Source organism: Canis lupus, chromosome 7, assembly GCF_003254725.2.
Source record: "Canis lupus dingo isolate Sandy chromosome 7, ASM325472v2, whole genome shotgun sequence".
NCBI lineage: Eukaryota > Metazoa > Chordata > Mammalia > Carnivora > Canidae > Canis > Canis lupus.
In genome coordinates this window covers 12536693-12560356 of record NC_064249.1, presented here as the reverse complement: position 1 = coordinate 12560356, position 23664 = coordinate 12536693, and the positions used below count along the sequence as shown (strand labels likewise).

General features: G+C 39.9%; 1 pseudogene; it reads right to left on the bottom strand.

Annotated features, from left to right (window-relative positions):
- Positions 1-2404: 2404 nt before the first annotated feature.
- LOC112648425 (60S ribosomal protein L32-like) lies at positions 2405-23346 on the bottom strand (annotated as a pseudogene).
- Between the last annotated feature and the right edge of the window lie 318 nt (positions 23347-23664).

Genomic DNA, 23664 nt, shown 5'->3' with positions numbered 1-23664 from the left:
ATAGACATATATATGGTTTATCACATGTATAATCATTTATTTCCCTTTACTACTCTGTATAAAATGCCATGCCACATAAAATCCTTAAGTACTGTACAGTGACATTACTGTCACTGAGCTGAGCTTTGGAGTGGGTGTGTGTGTTTGCTGAGACCCAAGTAGAAGTCAACATAAGGTATTAATATAAAGAATTTACGAATCCCACAGGTTTTCTTATGGTTTTGTTCTGATTTTTTCCTAATGGATAAAAGCTTTACATAGAGTAATAAATACAAACTTTGTAACACACCAGCATAAACTTTGGGAAATGATCAGTTACACTGATCTTTAGGAAAGTAGGGTTTGAGACTCTCAAAAATTATATATGAGATGAGCACCTTGAAGACTTTCATCTTAAAATATTTTTTCTCTGAAATGTTGTGAGTTCTGAAGCCAATGCTCTGCTTTAGTTGCTCAATTAATAGCAGAAACATATTTTAAAATAAATGTCCACTTGGTGGCTCTTTACATGTGTGCTGTTTTATGACATTGGGTGGATGATAAGGTAAACTCACAATGCCATTTGTAGTATATTTTCACAACATAGCAAAACAATACAACCTTTTAAAATGAGTTTACTTTCACTTTCTTCTCACTCAATTCTAAATAAAAGCATGAAACATAGGAAATAGTGCAAGGGACCATAAGGGAAGCAGGGGAAACTGAGCGGGGGAAAATTAGAGAGGAAGACAAACCTTCTCAGAGAGACTCTTAACTCTGGGAAACAAATAAAGGGTTGCAGAAGGGGAGGTGCATGGGGTGATAGAGTAACAAGGTGACGGGCATTGAGGAGGGCACATGATGAGATGAGCACTGGGTGTTATACTATCTATTGGCAAATTGAATATAAATTTTAAAACATTTTAAGGATGCAAATGCTGTATAAAGACAATTCCCCCAGAGGCAACCCCCTCACTGCTTGTAGGTACAAACAAGAGTTTGATAAGAGCAGGCTTCCACCAGTGGCTGTAGAAAGAAATGTGCACTCAGAAGATGCTCTTGTCATGAGATCAGCCCACATGGAGGTGAGGCGAGAGAACATGCACACAGCTATCAGAGACACCAGGTACCATTTTAGTAGTTAAAAAGCAGGGCCAATTTTCTCTTCAGCATTCTTCTATTTAATATGGCAAGTCATTGAAATTGTAGTATACCTCCAATGCCTGCTGGGCCCACTTTCCCCACAGAAATCGTATTAAAGTTAACCTTCAATCCCATGCCATACCTTTGTGAACCCAAAGACTCCCAGTCTTGCCTTCTGTGGATTCCTGGCAGTTGACATCCTTAAGTATTTCTGTTTCTTGGCCTGCTGCCGAGAATTATAGAGTCCAACCTCTACATCAGTTTCCACTGAAGCACTATGTGAGTTGAGTAGATTTAAAGCTTAAGGTATCAGGAGAGGGGCACAGGTCACAGTGCCTCACAATCCTCCATCTTGCCCACTAGATACCACATGCTCACTCTCATTCCATGCCTTGAAGCCAGCTCACACATGCAGCCCATTTTCTCTCTCACACAAAAGAGATCCATCCGTTCTTCATTCTTAGAAGTTTCCTTTTTCCTAACAAAATTGGTTTTGTACCTGTAAAGAGTTTTCAAAAAGCTACTAAATTTTTATCATTAAATAAGAATATGAAATTTTCTCTGTAACTCAATAAAACTATTTTTGAAAAAAATGTGGTCATAAATCTTTTATTTTTCCTGAACTATCCCTTGCACAAAATATAATCCCCATGGGAGACTAGCTCAATTCTCCCTTTTAAATGCTTACCTAGTTCAAAGCATTTTTCCCTTAGCATTTTCCCTTTCCCTTCACTATACTTGTATTTATATTTTCCCTTTATTTTCATGATTTTTGATTAATTTATGCCTCTTCCCACTAGGATGTAAACTCTAAGAATATAGCAACCAAATCTATTTTTCTTGGTACTGAATCATTAGTACCTTGTAATTAGCCTGGCACAAATGTAGATGATCAAAGCATTTGTTCAATGAATGAATGAATAAAATCATGTCTGCAAACTTATTAATTTCATCTTGCATATGCAGAAGAAAAAATTATAGAGAAAAACAAAACCAAAGGTCTAGAAAAGTGAAATATCTTGCCCAAGTTCATACACCTGATAGCAGAGTGTTTTAATAAGTTTGCCATGTTTGTCCCTCAGCCTTCTTGGGATTTTAGGCTATAAATTCATTGTCATATTACCTAATGGAAGCACTCTTATAAAGAGTGCTTTGAGTAGGAGAGCAGTTCTCATCTTCCCTCAAACCCATATGCTTGACTAAAGAAATATCAAAGAAGTCTGGTCATAGGATTCCCTGATTCTTTTTTTTTTTTTTTGTAGTTTTATGAACAAATACGATGTGCATGTAAGTTGTCTATTTATTTTCTTTGCTGCACAGCCTGGCACTGGAATTGGTGACTCTGATGGCCAGCTGGGCTGCTCTTTCCACAATAGTTTTGCAGTTCTTGGAGGAGTCATAGTGAGCAATCTCTGCATGGTGAGATTTGTTGCACATCAGCAGCACTTCAAGCTCCTTGATGTTGTGGATGAGGAACTTCTGAAAGCCACTGGGGACCATGTGCTTTGTTTTCTGGTTGTTCCCATAACCAATGTTCGGCATCAAGATCTGGCCCTTGAATCTCCTTCTGTTGATCATGCTTAATTATGATGTATCAGTCTAACTGGTGCCAGATGAACTTCTTGGTCCTCTTTTTAATGACCTTGGGCTTCACCAGAGGTCTGAGGGTGGCCATGATGCCAAGTAGGAGATGCTGCTGCTATCTCTGCCAGCAGCACTGAGGAAGGAGGATTACTTGACTCCTATTTTCCTGTTGAGAGATATCAAATTAGTTTATATAATACACTGAAACATGATATTTTGTGGCTATCCCTTCTTCCACCACCACTCTTGGAAATCAGTACTTTAAAATGCCTCTGTTATTTCCACTAGAGCTTTTAGTGATTTAGAATCATTCCTCAGATACACCAAAATGCACCAAGAGTTGAGTTGCCACTTCTCAAGAACACATAGAACAAAATGGTGCAGGTGGACAAGCACTCATGAAGTCTTATAAAAACAACTACATAGGGCTGCTAGTCCCCTCTCGGACTTCAAAGAGCCCCAGAAATTCAGGTAAAAGTAGAAGGAGAGTATAAAACATCTTACTTTATTTCAACACATCTTAAAAGTAGTTGGATTGAAATATAAATTTCTCCTTGGAGCCCAAGGATAGATACCTTTATTTTCTTATTGTTTTCTTGTCAAAATGTACTGGTGGAGCTGCCAGGGTGGATAGATTAGGAGCTCAAGAGAGAAAGCTTGTGGCTCCAGGGTCCATGTGGAGTTTGCTTCTGCAAGCAAGGTTTGAGAAGAAGAGAAGAAAATCAGAAGTTGTCGTCTGAGAAGTTGTGATTCAAATCTGTGTCACTCCCCAAGTATTACACAATTTGTTTTAAGATACAGACTGCAAATATGAAAGCCTCTCACATTTTTTCACCCTTGACATATTTCCCAAATACTTTTATATATGTCATTGCCAACATTCACAACATGCAATAAAACTTCATTATTTTGCACAAAATAAAGGACGATCATGCTCCTATAAAGGATATAGACATTATACTTGATTAAATGTGTTAGTTATTCTCTGAAAACTTGCTTACACATTTTAAATGGCAAATCTTCTTTTTGAGGATAAACCTCAACAGAGCCCTTGCACCATAAATTTCAAGTTAGTGTGGCTAACGTCAATGGCATTTGCTATGAATAGACTTGCAAATAATCTCTAGCAAGTGATCCCCACCTGTGAGCCTATCCTTTCTATACAAAACCATTTAGAACTTACTGGATTGCTTGCACTCCCATAAGAATAGTATGAATTATTTCTCATTGGAAAAGATCATTTTTTAAAGGTTTGTAATGATGAGAAAATTATCGGAGCAACTTGTGTCTGCTACTGTGGAGGTTAGGATAATTTCTCTCTTTCCCTCACTTTCTTCTATACTTACACTCTGGTTTCCAAAACCAATGGTACTTTAAAAAAAAAAACTATAATGGCCCTGCTTTCTAACTTGTTCCATATGTTTGACATGCTTCATAAAATAATTCCACATTAGTTTCCCTAGCCTGGTGTTTGGATCATGACATCTGTTTTTTTCCTATGTTTTCATGATTTATTTTGGTGTCCATGTGAACTTGCTCTATAACAGTAAAAGGAATTTGCTTAGATTCCCCCTTCCTAGAATGTCTCCTGGTGTCTTGCAGACTCATCAGATTTCCTATCCAGGGAGATGTCACACAGCCACTATCAAGCTAACTTTGCCACTTCCTCATGTATGAACTCACATAAGTCACTTCATCTTTCCAGACCTCAATTTCCACATCTGCAAAATGGGGATGATAACAGTAATAACTATTTATGAGGTTTGAGGGGAGGCTTAAGTAAGATGTTATAGGTACATATTTATAAAGCACTCAGTTAGTGCCTGGCACATAGTTAAGCATTTGTTTCTTTGGTAATTAAAGCCAAGGCACAAAGAAAGGCCTCCACGAGACAGATTCCTCTTGCTATATGACCCCTTGCTGGCCCTCATTTATTCATTCACTCAGCAAATGGTTGTCATGTACCACAAGTTAAAATCATCACCAAAGTGGAGTCGTATTGATAACCGAGGCTAAAGGAAGTCCATAATATGAATTGTCTTCATTTAAAATTTTGATGTGCTAAAATAAAATAAAATAAAATAAAATTTTGATGTGCTGTTCATTGTAGATTTTTACACTAATTTTGACTTTAAAAAATATTGCATTACAATATTACCTTGACTACTGATCAAATATTGCCTATCTTGATTACTTGATGTACCCTTCCCCAACTACATTTATGCCCAAAGCACAATGCCTCACTTACATCACCTAGTCCTGGCCCCGGACAGTTGTGAGCAAAAGTCCAATCCTCATGGGGCTAATAATCAAATGGAAAGAAGGATAGACCTTAACAAAGTTATCACAAAAATATGTAAATTCTTTCCATGAATAATGCAAGAGTTTTATATTACCCCTTAGGCCTGTGGCAGAGTGTAAATACATTTTTGAAAGTAAGAGCTCAAGTTTTCATTCATTTTTCAATAGATAGGTGTGAACTGCCTACCATGTGCCAGGCACAGCTCTGGAAACTAGGGCAGAGAAAAAGAGACACATGTTTCTACTTTTAAAGAGTTTATATTTGACTGTGGAAGAGAGACAATGAACAACAAATACATAAAATAAACTATATGTTCTATAATTCTAAGTCGTAAAGAGAGGAAAAAATACATGAAAAGTGAGAGGGAATGGAAAGAAAATTTAAATGTTAGATAAGGACCACCAGAATTGTGATCTTTGAGTCATGGTGTGGGGAAGGGAGAGAGAGGGGTGTGTGGCAGATACGTGGATGAAGACAGTCCAGACAAAGAGAGTGGCTAATGCAGGGCAGGACCCTAAAGTGGAAATGTGCCCAAAGTGTTTAATAGTAAAGAGGATGGTGTGGTAAAGAAAGACTGAGCAGGAATTTAGACTAGAAAGGTAATGGAGGGCTAATCACAGAGGACCTTTTACATCATTCTAAACACTTTGTTTTGCTCTTTAAGTGACAGGACAAATCACTAAAGCATTGGCGTATAGGAGTGATGAGGTCTGACTTAGTTTTAGCAGGATCAATCCAGGGCTGTGCTGAGGATGGACTGGTGGGGAACAAGTGAGGAAATGGGACCAGTTAGGAACCCACTACACAATCCAGACGAGATATGATCGCGGTTTGGAGCAGGATGGCAGCAGCAAAGGGGATGTGAAGCAGTCAAATTCTGTATGGATTTTGAAAGTAGAGCTGATTGGGTTTGCTGTTGACCTGGATGAGGCACAAGAGAGAAAGAAGGGCTAGGGATAACTCAAGGTTTTGAGCCTATGTAACTGAAAGAAGGGGTTTACCATTCACTGAAAAAATAAAGATTGTAAAGAAGTAGACCCAGAAAAGAACAAAAAGGGGCTCAGGGTTGGACATGCTTTTTTCATGATGCCAATAATCAACAAAATGGAGATGGTGCATAGACATTGGCGTGTAAGATTGAACTCTGGAATTCAGGGAATCAGTCTAATACTCAGGTACAGGAGAAGGTTCTAGCAAAGGAGACTGAGCTGGAGAAAATCAAGAGAGTGTGGTGGCTTGATGTCAAGGGAAAAAAAGTATTCTGAGGAAGCAAGTATGACAAACCATCACCCCTGAAGCTGCTGACAAGTCAACAAGGAGAGGCCTAAATCTTGCTCTTTGGAGTTAGCAAAGCAAAGTGACCTTGATATGAGCAATTTTAGCAGGGCACTGCCAATCAAAGCCTGATTTAGTGAATTCAAAAGAAAAACATAGAATTTTTAGAGAATTATTTTGAGTTTTGCTGTAAAAGGAAGGTGCGAGGTGGGGCAATGACCAGAAGGGAGAAGTTGTTCAAGGGTAGATTGTTAAATTTTTGTTTTGTGTTTTAAAATGGGGGAAATATTATGTTGTTTGCACGTGAGGCAGAAGACAAAGGTTAATGACATATAAGAAAGTGTAATGGTAATAAGTCTGGTCTGATGAGTAAGCCTGGTCCTCTGGAGAGCCAGATTGGATCAGATCCATCGTTCACAAACCTTAGCACAAATCAGCATCATCCGGAGGACTTGTTAAAGCACAAATTTCAGAGCCCCACCCCTGGAGTTTCTGATTTGGCAGAGTGGGTTGGGGTCTGAGAATTGGCATGTCTAACAGGTTCCAGGTGATGCTGACCCCACTCTTCTTGAGTCTATTCAATCCATTTTGAAAATATTTGACTTGGAGACTTCTTATTTATTCATGCATTTATTCAACAGGTATTTACTGAGCATGTACTAAGTATCAGGCATCACTGTAGTACTTGGAATTTGGCAATGAGCAGAAGACCCTGACCTTTGGAAGCTACATTCCAGTTCAAAGAGAAGGAGGCAATGAACAAATAAATACATATAATAATTGAGGTGGTGATAACTTTTACAAAGATCAAAAATAAAGCAGGAAAGGGGGATTGGGGTGCAATGAAAAACGGGGCAGGTAGTGAGGGAAGTCCTCACCTAGAAGGTGCTATTTCAGTAAGACATGAAGGAGGCAGGGAAGTGAGATACCAGGGGAGGAGTATTCCAGACAGGAAGTGAAAAGACTCCAAGACTAGCGCAGACCCGGCAAGTCTAAAGAAAAGCAAGGACTGGCAGTCTATGTTGGAGGGGCATGGACAGGGGAGAGGGTGAGGAGCAGAGGGGCCCAGAGGGGCAATGTGGAAACTGGGCCACAGGCTCACAGGAAGGCCTGTAGGCCAGTGAGAGAGCTTTGACTTTTCTCTGGGTGAAGTGGGAAGCCAGGGGAGAGTTTAAAGCCGTGACAAGGCATGACCTGGCTTGCATTTTAATTTATTTATTTATTTTTTCCTGGCCTGCATTTTAAACAGATCCCTCTGGCAGTTGTCTTGTGAATAGTGTACAGGGAGCAGGGTGACCATGAGGAGGAGATATTCGTGATGACTCAGGCAGGGGAGGACAGGGGCCTGGTACAAAACTAATAGAACTGAGGAAATCCCTGATCATTAAGAGGCATTCACTTCCTCACTCCTCTTCCCCACAACAGAAAAGAAATACCCCCTGCCCAGATTTCTTTCAGTGGGGATCCCTGAGTCCATCTCCAATCTCATTATCATGGAGTTATACTTTATTTTCACTGGATCCCAGGGTTAGTTCCACTAATTCACCTTCCTACTTTTTTAGTTCTTTCTTTAGTTTATCTGTTTGCTTTTTCTGGAGAACTTTCTAGGAGAGTTTTTTCTGGGTAGTTGCTCACATGTTTGAAAAGAACACCTGATTATTCATTTGGCATACCTAATGTATCATTTTTATAGATAATCAAGTCCTGAAGTTCAAATCCTTCTTCAGGACCTGGAGGCCTACTGTTACCAGTGAGAAAGGCGATGTGATTTTTTGTTTTAATTTGCATTGCATATTCCCCTCTGACAGCTTTCTGTCACTTATTTCATCTTTACTGACGTGTCTAGGTGTCTTCTCCATTCTACACACTCATCAGTGGTCCCCTTTCAATGTAAAAATTCATGTAATTATTTTTTATTGTTATTGAAGTATTCTTGGTATACAATCTAATTTTGGTTTTAGGTGTGCAAGGTGTTAAAAACTCATGTAATTCTTGAGTCCTGACAAAATTGTCTTCTATTATTTCTTTGATAATTTTATCCCTTTGTTTTTCTCTGTTCCATTTTTCTGGAATTTCCATAAATCGGGTATTGAAGCTCAAAACTGATCCTCTGCAACTCATTTTTCCTTTTAACTGTATCTTCCATGCTTCTATACTTTTTACTTCAGAGTGATTTTTGACAGACCTATCTACCAACACTGATTTTAAATTTTGTGTAAGTTACATGCTTAATTTTTAATTTATCTTTCTTGCTTTTAGATTTTCCCTTATTATAGCATTCTGCTTTTATTTTGTGGAGACATTATTCTTGGATCTCTTTTATGATACAGATTAGTTTTTTTGTTCAGTTGTTTTTGCTTGTTTTTACTTTATCTCTTGTGCATGATTATCTATATACTCCCAGACTAGGTTTCATACATCTTTATCTTGGTATCTTGTATTCATTTTGCAAGTTTTTAAAAAGTGATTGGTAATCTTTGGCTGTTGATTCACATTTAAGAATGGGACAACAAGTTAGCTGACTTGAAGTTCAGTGACTATGGGCAGAAAAATGGCAGAGCTGGTTCTTAGGCTGGGCACTCTAGCTCCATATGGTAGAACGAGGAAAGATTTGCTCCAGAGCACTAATACACACAGCAGCTGCTCCAATTCTTCCTAAAATAGTTTTGCTTCTTTTCTAAGGGGGAATTAAAGACGTGAAACCATAAAATTCCTAGAAGAAAATATGGAAGCTCCTTAACATCTGTCCTGGTAATGATTTTTTTGGATTTGACACCAAACACATAGGCAATAAAAACAAAAATAAACAAGTGGGGCTACATTAAATTAAAAAGCTTCTGCACAGCAAGGGAAGCCATCTAAAAAAATGAAAAGGCAATCCATTGAATGGAGAAAATATTTGCAAATCATATTTCTGATAAGGAGTTAATATGCAAAATATATTAAGAACTCGTACAAATCAATAGCATAAAACCAAACAGTCCAGTTAAAAAGTGGGCAGAGGAACTGAATAGACATTTTTCTGAAGAAGACATACGAATGACCAGCAGGTACATGGAAAGGTGCTCAACATCACTAATCTTCAGAGAAGTGCAAATCAAAGCCACAATGAGATACCATCTCATGCCTATTAAAACGTCTATCATCAAAAGGCAAGAGATAATGAGTACTGATGAGGATGTAGAGAAAAGGAAAACTTGTGCTCCATTGGTGGAGATGTAAATTGGTACAGCCACCATGGAAAACAGTATGAAGCTTCCTCAAAAAACTAACACTAGAAAAAAAAAACTAACACTAGAACTACCATATAATAATATAATCTGGGTACATATCCAAAGGAAATGAAAGCAGGATATCAAGATATCTGCACTCTCATGTTCACTGCAGCATTATTCACAATAGCTAAGATATGGATACAATGTAAGTGTCCATCGATGGATGAATGCATAGAGAACATGTTTATATGCATGTGTGTATGTATATAAATGTGTATATATGTATATGTGTGTGTATATATATATATATGTACATGGAGGTATACATACATACATACACTCACAAGGAAATATTATCCAGCCATGAGAAAGAAGTTCAGTGAAATAAGTCAGACAAAGAAAAACAAATATGACATGGTATTATTCATACTTGGAACCTAAAACAACGTCAAATTCATTCAAACAGTAGTAAAGTGTTTGCCAGAACCTAGGTAGGGGCACAGGAGACAGGGAGAGGTTGGTAAAAGGGTATAAACTTTCAGCTAGAAGATGAACAAAGTCTGAAATTCACTAAGGGAATAGAAGTTCTATGTTCTCACCAAACACCACCAACAACAACAAAGGCACAAATGTGAACTGAAGGATATGTTAATTAACTAGATGTTGGAAATCCCTTCACAACGTATGTATACACATATACAGGCTTCCTCTGCTATCCCGAAGTTTGCTTTACAGGACTTCACTTTATAAAAGACCTAAATTAGTAACTGGTTTCCCTCAGCAAAAGAGGATTTCCACTTTTACGAAACAGTAACTGCTTTTCCACCTTACACTATCTCGGCTTATGCAAGTTTTCATGGGAATGCTCTACTTGCGGATAGCAGGGGAAACCTGTATCAAAATCCTTTCACTGTGTATATGTGTATCAAATTACCATGATGTACACATTAAATATCTTATGATTTTATTTGTCAATGATACCTCAATAAAGGAGAGAGAGAGAGAGAGAGAGAGAGAGAGAGAGAAAATAAGCCAAGAAAATAAGCCAAGAAAGACGAGAAACCCAGTTTCTGACTTGAGTGAAGACATCTACATGTTGTAATGGGCCTGGGGGGACAGGTTGACTGCCCTACACAGATTATCAAATACATCCTTCATTTTCAGTCCTCTGCCTCCTCCCACCCTCCATTTACCAACAAACCCAGAGACTCTGTAGCTTCACCGGGGTTCTGTTAGTTCAACCTGAGAATATTTCATTCATTCATTCATTCATTCATTCATTCATTCATTCACTCATACAGCACAGTAGGGAGCAGCAGAGAGTCTTAAGTAGACTCTGTGCTGAGCACAGAGCTGAATGTGGGGCTTGATCTCTCAACCCTGAGATGATGACCTGAGCCGAAACCAAAGTCACATGCTTAACTGACTGCACCACCTAGGTGCCCCTTTGAGTGTTTTAAGTTATGACTTCTAAAACAAAACTTTCTATTTACTTTCAGTCTTCCAGAATATGTTGAAATTTCACATTCATTGATGCTCTCTCCCACTCCCTTTGCTGTTACAGAATTTTTTAAATAAGGAATTATAAAAACAAATGACCACCAGGGCCAAGAAGATAAAACAACTCCGTGTAGCAGGCTGTTGAAGACTTGTCATTCGTTTGAAATGGTGACCATTATCTATCCACCAGCCTGTTGTGAGAAAAAAATATGTGTCGTAAAATCTATGATTTTTCAGACTTGACAGAAGTATTAACTTTTATGAGAAATAGTTTTTAAATGTCAGGAAATAATATTTTTCCAAATATTCTAAAGGCCAATCAAAATATGTCCACTGGCAAGATCCAGTTCTTGGTTTGCCAGTTTTCAATCTCTGATTTATATCTTTTTAAAAATTTATTTATTTTTATTTTTTAATTTTTTAAAATTTAAATTCAATTAATTAACATATAGTATATTGTTAGTTTCAGAGGTAAAGGTCAGGGATTCATCAGTCTTATGTAACACCCAGTACTCATTACATCACGTGCCTTCTTTAATGCCCATCACCCAATTACCCCATCCCCCTCCCCCTCCCCTCCAGCAACTCTGTTTGTTTCCTATGATTAAAAGTCTCTTACAGTTTGTCTCCCTTTTTAAAAAAACTATCTCTCTGCCCTCATTACAATAAGTTTACAGAAATGAGGGAAAATAAGTATAGGTATTCAGGCTGCCTCCAAATTATAGGTGTTAAATTCTATATTACCTGTAAAATTTTAAAACAATGTCCAGTGCATAGTAAACAATAAATGTTAACTCTTGTATCAGTATCATGAGTTATTTGGACCTTTAGTTCTATCGTCATGCTGCAAAGGGCAACAATAACTTACACATTCAGCATCAAAAACACCAGGGCTAGGTGGCAGTTTTCAGAGGTCAGAGCAACACTGTGCCAGCACACTAAGGGATGGCAAACAATTGACTCTCACCTTGAAAGAAGGGGGAAAAAAAAAGACATAAAATACCTATTAAGTAGGTGGTTGCCAAGAATACACTTTAACAAATTCTAATTATACCCCAAATCTTGGCACTCATTTCTCCTTAAGAGAACCTAGAAAAATTCCATCTCAATTTCCATGGCTCCCAGAAATTTAGGTTTTCTTAAAGACACCCTACCATGCTTACACATCATTCAAAATCCTTTCCCTTAAACATCTGTGGGGGCTGTAGAAGACACACAAAAATATATTAAACACACACATGCATGCACACTCATCCATGCACATGCACTCCCACACAGACGCAAGCATGACACGCACACATATCCAGGCACACATGCACACTTTTTCTCATTCTGCTACTCCATCAAGGCATTCTCCAGTTTCCCGCAGTCTTTCACACGAATCTATCTGGGCGCTTTGCTGGAAATTATTTGTCAATGATCTATAGCGTCACTGAGAGTTTCTGCGTCACATACAGAAATAGCTGTCCAGCTTGGGGACAGAGGTCGTCATGCTTCCCCAGTGGTCCTCAGGCTCCTTTGTGCTGGCATCAGCGATCACAAAAAGAGTCACCCTTACCTCCAGGGTGTCCTGCAGCTAAGTATCACCAAAGTCTTCCCACTGCTGACAATACTGCACCACCGATGGTTTGCTTTTGTCACAATGCAGTTTTAAAAATCATCTCGAGCCCTAATTACCCAGAGTGAGAATTCGGTCTTCTCTAAATTTACAGAAGAGAATTGAAAGCAGGGGCCTCTGGGCTATACATTTTAGTTATTTATAGTGAGGTCAAGGAGCCACAGCTGGAAGAGCAAAGAAACATATTTTTTTTTTCCCAAGCACATAGCAGCAAGAACCCTGGATGGGTGGACCATTCCTGTTCAGTGCTAAAAAGTATACTGTGGGAACAAATGGGTTTTTTCTTAGTTTCCTATGATGGTATCAGAGAGAACCAAGCCCATATTATCCCTTTGCAGGACTGACCTCTTGTATCATGTGACTTCTCTGAATCTCATTTTCCCATCTGGGAAGTAGGAAACCAAGCTCATGGGCTTGTTTCAAAAGATGCATAAGGTGGGGCACCTGGGTGGCACAGTCGGTGAAACATTTGCCTTAAGCTTAGGTCCTGATCCTAGGGTCTTGGGATTGAGTCCTGCATGAAGTGACCTGCTCAGCGGGGAGCCTGCTTCTCCCTTTTCCCTTGCTCTTCCCCTCTGCCCTGCTCTCTCTCTGTGTCAAATAAATAGAATCTTAAGAAATTAAATAAATACATCTTAAAAAAGAAAGACCTATAAGCTAAATATCCCTACTCTATAAGTGAGGAAATTAATGTCTCAGCATGTACAAAGAGCTTTGCACATTGAAAAGTGCTTTATGAATTTAAGTTATTAACATTACTGTTTATCTAGAACTAGTAAGAGATCTGCTCCCCACCTTCCTTCCTCTTCGACTACGTGAATTTGGAACTTACAGCCCAGTGATATCACAAAAGAACATTTAACATTGCAACCGAGGATAAAGATGTTATAACCCTGGTCTGGGAAAAATAACTTTCAGAGGGAGAACTAGCCAACATGCTCATTTTAATGGAGGGATGATTAGAGAGCCAAACATTGCATCACTGAACCTGTGAACCTACTGTTGGTTTCCCCTTAGTAAAGCAGCCGAAGGGTGTTTTAATGAAAGGAGAGGATGTCACCCTAGGGAGGGATTTAGCTACTGGAGAGTTCTTGCAGGCAGAAGTAACTGTGCTGAGAACAAAAAAGAGAATTCTTGGAGAATTGCAGACCCTTTGACCAGAGTCTCAAACTTGAGAGAACATCAGAAGCCCTTTGGGGGCTTGATAAGAACACCAGTGGCTGGGTCCCACCCAGAGAGTTTCTGATTCACCACATCTGGATTGGGGCCAAGGACGTGCATTTCTAGCAAGTTCCCCAGAGATGTTGATGCTGCTTGTCTTCCCTCTGCACTCATCTCTGTTCTCATCACCTCTTCTAAAGACACTGGTCACATTGGATTAAGGCTTACTCGAATGACCTCTTGCTATCTAAATCACCTCTTTAAAGGCCCATCTCCAAGTATGGCCATGGTTCTGAGTGACTAGGGGTTAGGGCTTCCATGTGCGAATTTGGGGGCTGGAGAGGGACATCATTCAGAGAATGAATTGCCAACTCTGCTGACACAGTGACAGAAATCTCAGCAAGCCAGGAGCCAGAAAGCAAATCCCACACACAAGCAGACACCTTACGCATCACTACATGGAGTGTGTCCAAGGATGAGAGGCAGGATGGGGAAATATTCCAGAGGACTTTGTGAGACCATGGGAAGATGGCAGGGCCTTCAGACCTGAAGAGTACTGTGGTTCTTTGAGTCTCTAAAATTGATTTGCTGCAGAAAGTATTAGTTTAACCTAATTTTAATAGGGTAAAGCCCAAAAGGTTTTTAAATAGGGAGCAAGTGTCAGCTGGTAGATTTCTGAGTGGGAGTTTATTTAAGCAGAATGAGGCAGTAGTCCTTCTAGAAATTAAATCCATCAGCTTCTGCATTGAGCCAGAGCATTCATGCTCCCCAGGAGCGTGTCTCAACCTCTGCATCACTGATCATGTGAACAGAATAATTCCCGATATGGTAGGAGGACCATCCTAGGCACTGTAGGATGTTGAGCAGCACCCTTGGCCTTTTCCATTAGAGGCCAGTAGCACCTGTCCCCAGTTGGGACAACCAAAAATGTTTCTTGACATTGCCGAATGTCCCCAGAGGCAGAGGAGTACAAAATTGTTCCAGGGAAGAACCACTACTCCATAGGTTCTGTCTTAACCCATTTGGGCTTCTAGAACAAAAGTAGCCTAGATTGGGTGGCTTTAGCAACAAACATTTATTTCTCACCATTTTGGAAACTAGGAAGTCCCAGATGAAGGCCCTGACAGGTTCAGTGTCTGTGAGGGCCTCCTTCCTCATGCACAGACTGTACTGCTGGTTCCTCACTTAGGCTGGGGAAGGGAGAGAGAAAAGAGATCTCTCAGGGTCACCTTCATAAGGGCACTGATCCCTCTCATGGAGGCTTCACCATCATGGCCTAATCACTTCCCAAAGTCCCTACCTCTTAATACTACTGCCCTGGGGATTCAGGTTTCAGCATATGAGTTTAGAGAGACACAAATCTTCAGTCTCTAGCATGTTCCATTTCATAAACCCCAAGCACATTATCTGCATCCTTAAGGGTAATGCTATGGAGCCAGCACACACACTTCTCATTGACCGGGAGGCAGGGACCCACTGATACTCACTTGCTTTCACACACCAAAGAAGAGTCTCTGTGATTCTCAAATCTGTATCTTTTACTAGGCTGTCTCCACGCTCTAGAATAAGGACATTCAAGTTCTGTAACTAGCATGACTCTAATTTCCTGAATTAGGATAATGAAAAGACCTCTGGTTCTAGGCCCAAGGAAGAGATCACATAGGAGTGAAAGTGAGGCTAATTTTCATGGGCAGTCGTGCGTGTGAGCAGCAGCGTGGGGCTTCCCTGAGGCTCAATCTTCTTGCTGTAGCCTGACCGACGTGTGTCAGGTAGAAACTTCAAACTGTCAGGGTATGAAAAACACACCCCAGCCCTCTGTGATTTATCAGGCAGAGGCACAGCTTGTCAGCCTATTAGTTACTGTCACGATGGTGCCAGAGTGATTTTGATTCTTTCATCAAACACATGAAATACTTTGTGTTGCAGGGAAACCCTTTGGGGAATCAAAGACCTGTGGCTTCCTGGTTCCTTTCTTTTTTCTTTTTCTTTTCTTTTCTTTTCTTTTCTTTTTTTTTTTTTTAATGTTTCTTGGATGTCAGAGGTAATGCATGGCTTCAGAGGAAAGGAGAAGATAAGCAATCAATCTAAGGAATACTCAAAGGAATGGGCAGAAAGCTGGCTCAGCCAGGCAGAAGGGGCACTCATTTATTTATGTCACAATATTCACAGAAGACCTAACGTGTGCCCAGGCTTGGGCCTGGCATGGGAAACTCAGAGATAGACACAGTATGCTTCGTGCCCTCAAAGTTCTCACTGACATGCCCCAGTGAGACACTTAATTCACTGTTACGCAATGGTGCTCAGGTGTTCTCCACCAGAAGAAAGGCTAAGAAGCCCGATTAGGAACGAAAGGACAAGGGATACACATTTAGGGATGCCCTGCTTAATTAAATCATGATAGGAGCTCTTCTGTCTGCTGTTGATTCATAATAAAGGAGACTCACTGGAATGGAAGTATAATTCCATTTGATTCTTTCTCTTATAATCAATCTTTTAGGCTGTATTATTTCTCTCCCATTCAATCCAGACGACTGCTTGAATCCCCACCCAATATGGGGGTACCATTCTTTCAACAATTCTTTGTGATTTGTCTCATTGGCAAACTGTTAACTTCTCTTGAATAGCCTTTTTTTTATTTTAATTTATTTATTCATGAGAGACATAAAGAGAGAGATAGAGATTGGGGCAGAGACATAGGCAGAGGAAAAAGCAGGTTCCCTGTAGGGAGCCTGATGGGGGACTTGATCCCAAGACCCTGGAATCATGACCAGAGCCAAAGGCAGATGCTCAACCACTGAACCACTGAGGAGTCCCAGTCTCTCTTTTTTTAAAATAAAGATTTTATTTTTAAGTAATGTCTACACCCAACGTGGGGCTCAAACTCACAACTCCAAGATCACAAGCTCTACTCACTGAGCCAGCCAGGCGCCCCTATCCTAAATAGTTATTTTTCCTACTTGTTGATCTTTATGCTTTTGTGTTTACCAAATGTTCTCACTTTCTTCCTCTTTTAGTTGTTTTTATTGCAACTTTTAAACATCCCACTCCCACTAATAATTCTCTGCTTTTCTCTCAGATTTTCTAGGACAAGTTTGCCTTCTTTTAGCAAAGAGACATTGAGAACCAAACAGAGCCAGACATATTATTTCTGATTCTGCTAATTTTACCTTATTGTAGCTGCAGTAGCAACTCAGGTGAGATTTCAACAAGGACTTGTGTGTGCAGACTCTAAATTAAAGATGTTGATCTATTTTATCCTTTCAGTGCAAAATGGCACCTTCCCTCTGAAGCCTCTGTTTATACAGCACTCGGTTGATTTTGAGTTTCAATTGATTGCAAAGGAAACAGATTAGAAGCCAACAGTGGGACTGAGCCAGCCGAATCAGTCAGTGAAGTTTATTGTGCTACAAAGGACAAGACAAAATTAGAGCAAATAAAGCTGAGTGTTTGTAAGCTGGTGTTTTATGAGGGGGAAGGATAAACATGTGAGCCCTGTTTATTCATGGCTTTTTAAACTAAAGCAACTCAACTTGATCTTAGGACATAGCAGTGATATGGTCAGGCCATCTTGTACATCCATTTTCCTCTACTTTGCATGGCCAGGAAAGGACAAAGGAAGAAAGGGAATGTCCTTTCCCAGTGCCCAGTTGGGGCACACGTGTCCTGTGCATGGACAGAATTGGGCTGAGTCAGTCAGGTGCTCAACACATCTGCTAAGAGGTTGGAAGAAGTACAAGAAACCAGTCCATTTCCTCCATTTATTTTTCCATCTGATATTTTTTCTCCCCGTGTAAGTACCCAAGCAGAGAGTGTTCCTCAGGCATTTTCTCCCACATGATAGCAATGGGTAAACTAAAAAATGAAATATCAAAACTTCCTTTACCCTACACGCATCATCTGCTCCAACCAAATCGACAAGACTATCAGTTTTTGAGCACTTACTATTTGCCGCACATGATTCTGAGTGCTTTATCTACATTTGTTTACTTTGTATTCTTAGAATCCATAGGAAAACCCATGAAGTAGGTCCTAATGGCCTCATTTTACAGATTAGGAAACTGAGGCTCAGAGAATTTAATTAGCAAACCCAAGTTCACACATATGCCTACTAAGTGATCAAACTATGATTTGAATCAAGGTCTGTGTGACTCCATACTGTCCTGATCATTCTTCCTGGCATGCATATGGACAAATATATATTGCCTTTGTCTTTTTGGCCTCACTATATGCATTCCTCATGGAATGGCATTCCTTTGCATTTCCATTCATCATTTCACTCCATTCATCTAGTCTTTTCATTCCCTCAAGTCTTCCACAGAGCTTAATCCAGCCTTTCCAAGAATCAGTTACTTCTCTGAAATCCTATGGTGCTTCTTTCCTTGGCATTTCACAAATGCAACCTTCTGCTGCTTGTCTGTTGGGCTTAGAGGCTAATATAAGCTGTTTATCCACTGAATATACAGATAGTTTGTGGCTATAATCCCTTCTGCTAAGATGTATGATGGGATGTTTCCCCAACCAGCATAACCCTAAGGCCTAGCAGAGTAACTGATACATAGGGGTACTGAATGTATTTTTATCAAACAAATATATATGGAAAGGAATGTTGAGGTTGAGAAAGATAAGATCTACATGCCTAAAAGCCAAAGAAGCATCTTGTGAAAATAATTTTTGTCAACAAAGATTAATCCAGGCCTAGGAGGTCAGTGTGGGAGAGGGGTGGTTTTAAGTGCCACCTAATATATGTTGCTCCCATTATCCCTGGCCCATTAATCACCATACTACCCAATAACCCTAGCAGAACTCAACAGAAATCCCTGGGATTTAGAGTTTATAAAGTAAATAAATAAAAGGGCTGCTTTATGAAGATTTCTGTAAGGCCCAGAGCACACCAAGTGCTGCTTCTCTTTAGCCCAGGCAATAGACCATAGCATTAAGTGGACACAGAAAGCATTTTCCTCTCCTGAGGAGGGCAGTGACCCAGGAGGCAGAGATCATGAGATGTGAGAAGGAAGAAGACTGTAGAAGCCTGGTTAGGAAGCTAAACGACCTGCACATGGGAAGCAGATGAGAGGACATTACAAATCATTGCTGGCAAGAGACATCCCTGAAGAACCAAAAGCAGGAGAGAGAACATGGTAGTGTCCCAGGGTAGCCAAGAGACCTGTCTCAATAAGGTGTGATGAAGAACTTCCGGACTACCTAGTAGACAAGAAATCTATGTGGGGTAGCACAAGTGGGATACTCCCTCAGAGCTTCTTGAACCAATGCAGAGAAATTTGAGGAGGGAATGGTAGGCGAAACTATACATAGTAGATGAGCCAGAGAAGTATTGCTGGCTTGGGTATTTGGTTTTTTTACTAATTAGTTTTATGTGTAGCCCAGACACACTCTGGCTATTTATACCAGTATGTGCCATGATTTCTGTATAAGAATGCAATCTCATAGGTGTTGGAAAATATATATCATATTCATTTGGTATCTCCAAACCTTGGCAAGATGTTCTCCATTAGATCCTGTGGTGATATGAATCTCAAAGAGATCATCAAAATGCACCTACCTTTGCTTCCCTACATACACTTATTACTGCTAATTTTTTTTAAAGTTTTGCTTCTGCTCTACAATGTTCTAGTAATAGTATATTAATTCCAACAAATAATTATACCTTAACCAATCAAGGACATGCCTTCCCCCCAAAAAAGCCCTTTGTACTTTTAAAAGTCTTTAGTGCACATTCTGTTGCCTCAGAGAACGACACTTTGAGGAATCCAGGGTCAAGCGAACTTGCCAAAAACCACATAAACAGTATCCCTAGACATCACAAAACAAAGTAGAGAGCACAACCTTTTTCAAAAGAAAACAGATAAAACACGAAAACAATCTGGCCACTGCAGGGGCCCATTTGTGCCCCAGTAGAATGTCAGATGCACCTAAAGCAACAAGAGCCTATTGGACTCTGTGTTGCCAGGAAACAGATTCTCTTTTCTATGCTCTAATGCCTTTTCACCACGCTGAGAAAGCTGGCATCATGATAGTCAGACCCAGATGGGAGAAGATGACTCTTAATGACCCTCCTCTTCTAGAAGTTGAGATAGTGGTGTTCTAATCTAGACTATCCCAAAAATAATCAGGCTTCTTTTGAATCAGAGTACTGATGATAGTAGAAAATGAAAATTGGTTTGCTCTCTTGAGAGCCTCCTCACAATAACATAATATTTCTTTTATGATTCTGTAGATCTTAAGTCACTAAATTCGCTAGATCAGCTTCTGCTGAAAATGCTAGAAACATAACTTAAACTTGCATGACAAAAGGGGAAATTGGGGGGGCTAGGGAGTCAGCTGTGAATAGCTCTAGGCTGCAGGTGGCTTTAGAGAAAATTGGGGTGGGGCCTAGAATATCCAGGATGTTCTCTAATGTCTCAAGTTAGCTTCTCTCTTGAGTTCCAACCTTCCTTCAGACTGGCTTTGGTTAAGTGGGTCAGAGCAGATCCATTTACTACTCCTCCCTTCATATCTCCCAGCTTCACCCATCATCCAAAGGGAGAGCAGCCTGGGATGGACTGGCTCAGCTTGGGTCCCCTGCCCATCCTAAACTTGGCAGGTGGCAAAACTTCCACCAGGAGCACTTGATACAAGTGGATATTGGAGACATTTCCAAAAGGGAAGGGGATATGATTCCAGAAGTAGGAAAGGCAGTTGGGTGGATAGTAATAATGGTCCACTATACCACTTAATTCTGAAATTCTGATTTTACAAAAAGGAATATTATGCATTTAAAATTAATTTAATGTACTTTCTAGGAGATTTTACCTAGATTTCAATTTTCTTGCCTTTTTAAAACCCCTTTTCTATCAATCCAGGCAATCAAGAAATTGTTAAGTTCCTTATATGTGCAAAATAGAATCTTTAAGAAATAAATAAGCAAGCAGATACACCAAGCACTTTAAAAAAAAAAAAAAAAGCTAAATATTCTCCTCGCCACAGCCTAACCAATCTACATCTCGTGCTCCATACACAGTACACATCTTTGCATAGAGGTTCCTTTCTCTAGGATGTTCTTTTTCCTTCCTCTATCCATATTCACCTCTCCCTTCTTTCAAAATTAGGCTAGAAGCTCACCTCCTCTATAAAGCTTTCTATGATCAGTCTGACTTCTTTCTCAGCTTCTCACCCAGTGCTTTTGTCACAGTATGTCCTCTATTATCTTAGGTTTTGTTCTTTCAATCAGGAAGCTTTCCCTTTTCTGGACATCAGAAACCTGTCTTTTGAAAATGCTAAGTACAGAGCCTGGGTGTCGAGAGTGAATGGGTAGATTCTTTACCTTCACCTATGGTTCAAAAATTTTAAAAGATACTAAGGCAAAATTCTAAGGGTGTACTAAGGAGAAATAATAAATACATTATTTTTCGTAAATAACTGGCATTAAAATGAACATCCCTCAGTAGCGAATGTAGTGCTAAGCCTCAGCTCCTTTCAGGCAAAATTCGGAACAATGTCTTAATTCAATCATAGAGTACTGGATGCCAATGTGCCAAGTAACTGTGTTAGACAACTCAGGAAATACAAAGATGAGAAAAAAGAATCTGCTTATCAAGAAAATCATAACCTAGCAGAAGTGAAAGATTCTGCTTCTGAAATGGCTGGATTAAAGGTGTGTTGGAAAAGATACATGAGTATAGTGGATGATGAGCCTTCTTAATTTACCTGGAAGGATTTAGCTAAGAAATGTATCTTTTGCATATTCCTATGTAAAAGTTTCTCCCTTTATTTTTTTTTCCTTTCTACCTACTCCTCACTCACACTCACACTTTTACCTGGACAGAAACTATGCCCACTTATATTTGTTTCCATAAAGCATTCAGTAAAAATCTATTGAGTGAGTGAATGCAAGCTGACACGGGGCAGATACAGGTGGTAAAGTGCCTTGTACATCTTGCTCAAGGGTTGGTATTTTATCCTGTAAACTGTAGATCCGCATCACAGCTTCCAAAGGAGAGAGTCAAGATTAGGTTTGTATCTCATAAAGAATACTTGTGTGTAAGCAGAGTATGCACAGGATGAGGCAGGAAGAGACAAGAGGCTGTAATAATGTTCTGAACAAGAGATGATAAAGGTCTGAGCTCAGGCAGTAATAATGGGGATGAAGAAGCCAAGACGAATATTCACGAGATAGAATTTGGTTTCTGCTTAGATATGGAGTTGAAGGAAGAGTCTAGGATGAAACCAATTTGAATGAACAAGAGAATCTGGGCAGTGCCTTCAAGATTATTGTAACAGAGCTTTTCTGTGTGCACACAGGGGTGATTGATAGTGTAAGTAGCGCAAGCCCACACAATTGACATCCATGGTTGATGCCAAATTTTTCTCACCTTTGAAACAACACCTGCACGGAGAGAGACTTGGCTCAAGTATTTTGTGAACTGCCACTGTACTTGTTAATTTTATAAGTTACATAATTATTCCCTTTGATGTGTCTTAAATGTCAAAGTTACTGTTCCAAAGTAACAGCAGAGCAGCAAATTAAGTGACTTTTACTGAACTTACTAAGTCCTAGCTATTTAGGCAAGCTATCAACATCAGCTACTTTTACAAAATACTTTCATGAACTCTTGGGATCTCCCCTAAAAAAGATGCCTCTAACCAAGTGTAATTATTTCATTGAAGTTGGAAAATAAAATGCAAGCACAAACTGGAGCGTTGTTGCCTCTCAGCCCCATTCAGAAGTGACCCACCTTGACAGGCTGGGAACCCAGAGGCCACTTTGCTCTAAGTAAGAATTTCAAAAGGAACAGCTGAACGAGTGAGCTCAAACATTTCAGATCCATGAATAAGGCCAAAGAATTAGGAAGTAGATGTTATCATCCTGATTCAATTCTTCACCTCCACATCAGTCTAGAGAGAGAATTCTGTGGCTAGGGAGGAAAAGATAATAGACACAGAACAGAGACAAGCCATGAGAGTTACCCACTAAGGAGAGAAGTGCAGAGACTATGTCCCAACCCTTTCCTCCTTCAACCTCAGCCTCCGCGGGGACCCCAAAATTCCTTCAGCCCTCCGTTTAAGTTGTTGGATTCAAAGTTAGGAGAACCTGAGCCTCAATTCTCAAAGGAAGTCTTTGGAAAGCAGCTGACTGTGCCAGCAGATGGTGTGGCCATCTCAGAGTATAAAAGGAGAGGGCTGGGGACAACCTAGGAGATTCTTTTGGCCCTGGAATCAGCAAGGGTATGCCCAAAGGCTGTTGTGGTCACTTAGAGTGGGTGCAGCCATCAGCCCAAAGACAGTATTGGTGGATTATAGAAGAATTATGGTAAAAGCACTAATGCAGAGACTACAAAGTGGATTGTCCGGTAGGGTTCACCTAGAATGCTGTTCAAATGCCATTATGGTAGAGATAAGCCAGATCCTTCAATGACTGGACAATGGCAGGCCACCCAGACAAACCCAAGTCATGAAATAAACCTCTCTCCACCATTTGCATCACCCTCTAAGCATCATATTAACTCCAGGCACAAGAGGAATGTAGTTGACTAACCTCAAACCTGAAATGACAGACAGCAACTTAACATGACTGTGTTTCCTTGGTAATGACTCCATTATGATGTTTGCATCAGAGACAATAGGAGCTTGAGATAGAAATTAAGTTTTCATTTAAAACTTGGAATTTACACATTTGCTCACCTGAGCAAAAGTAACTGTAAAATATGTACACAAGTTCATAACATAAAAGTAAAGGACAGGAACTCTAGTGTAAGGCAGACCCAGATTTGAAGCCAGCTGTCCCAGTTACAGCTGTGTGGCTGTGAGCATGTGACTCATACCATCATCCTCATCTGACTCCGACTTCTGATGTTTATTCATTACTAAACTTAATCCTTTGCCCATGGATC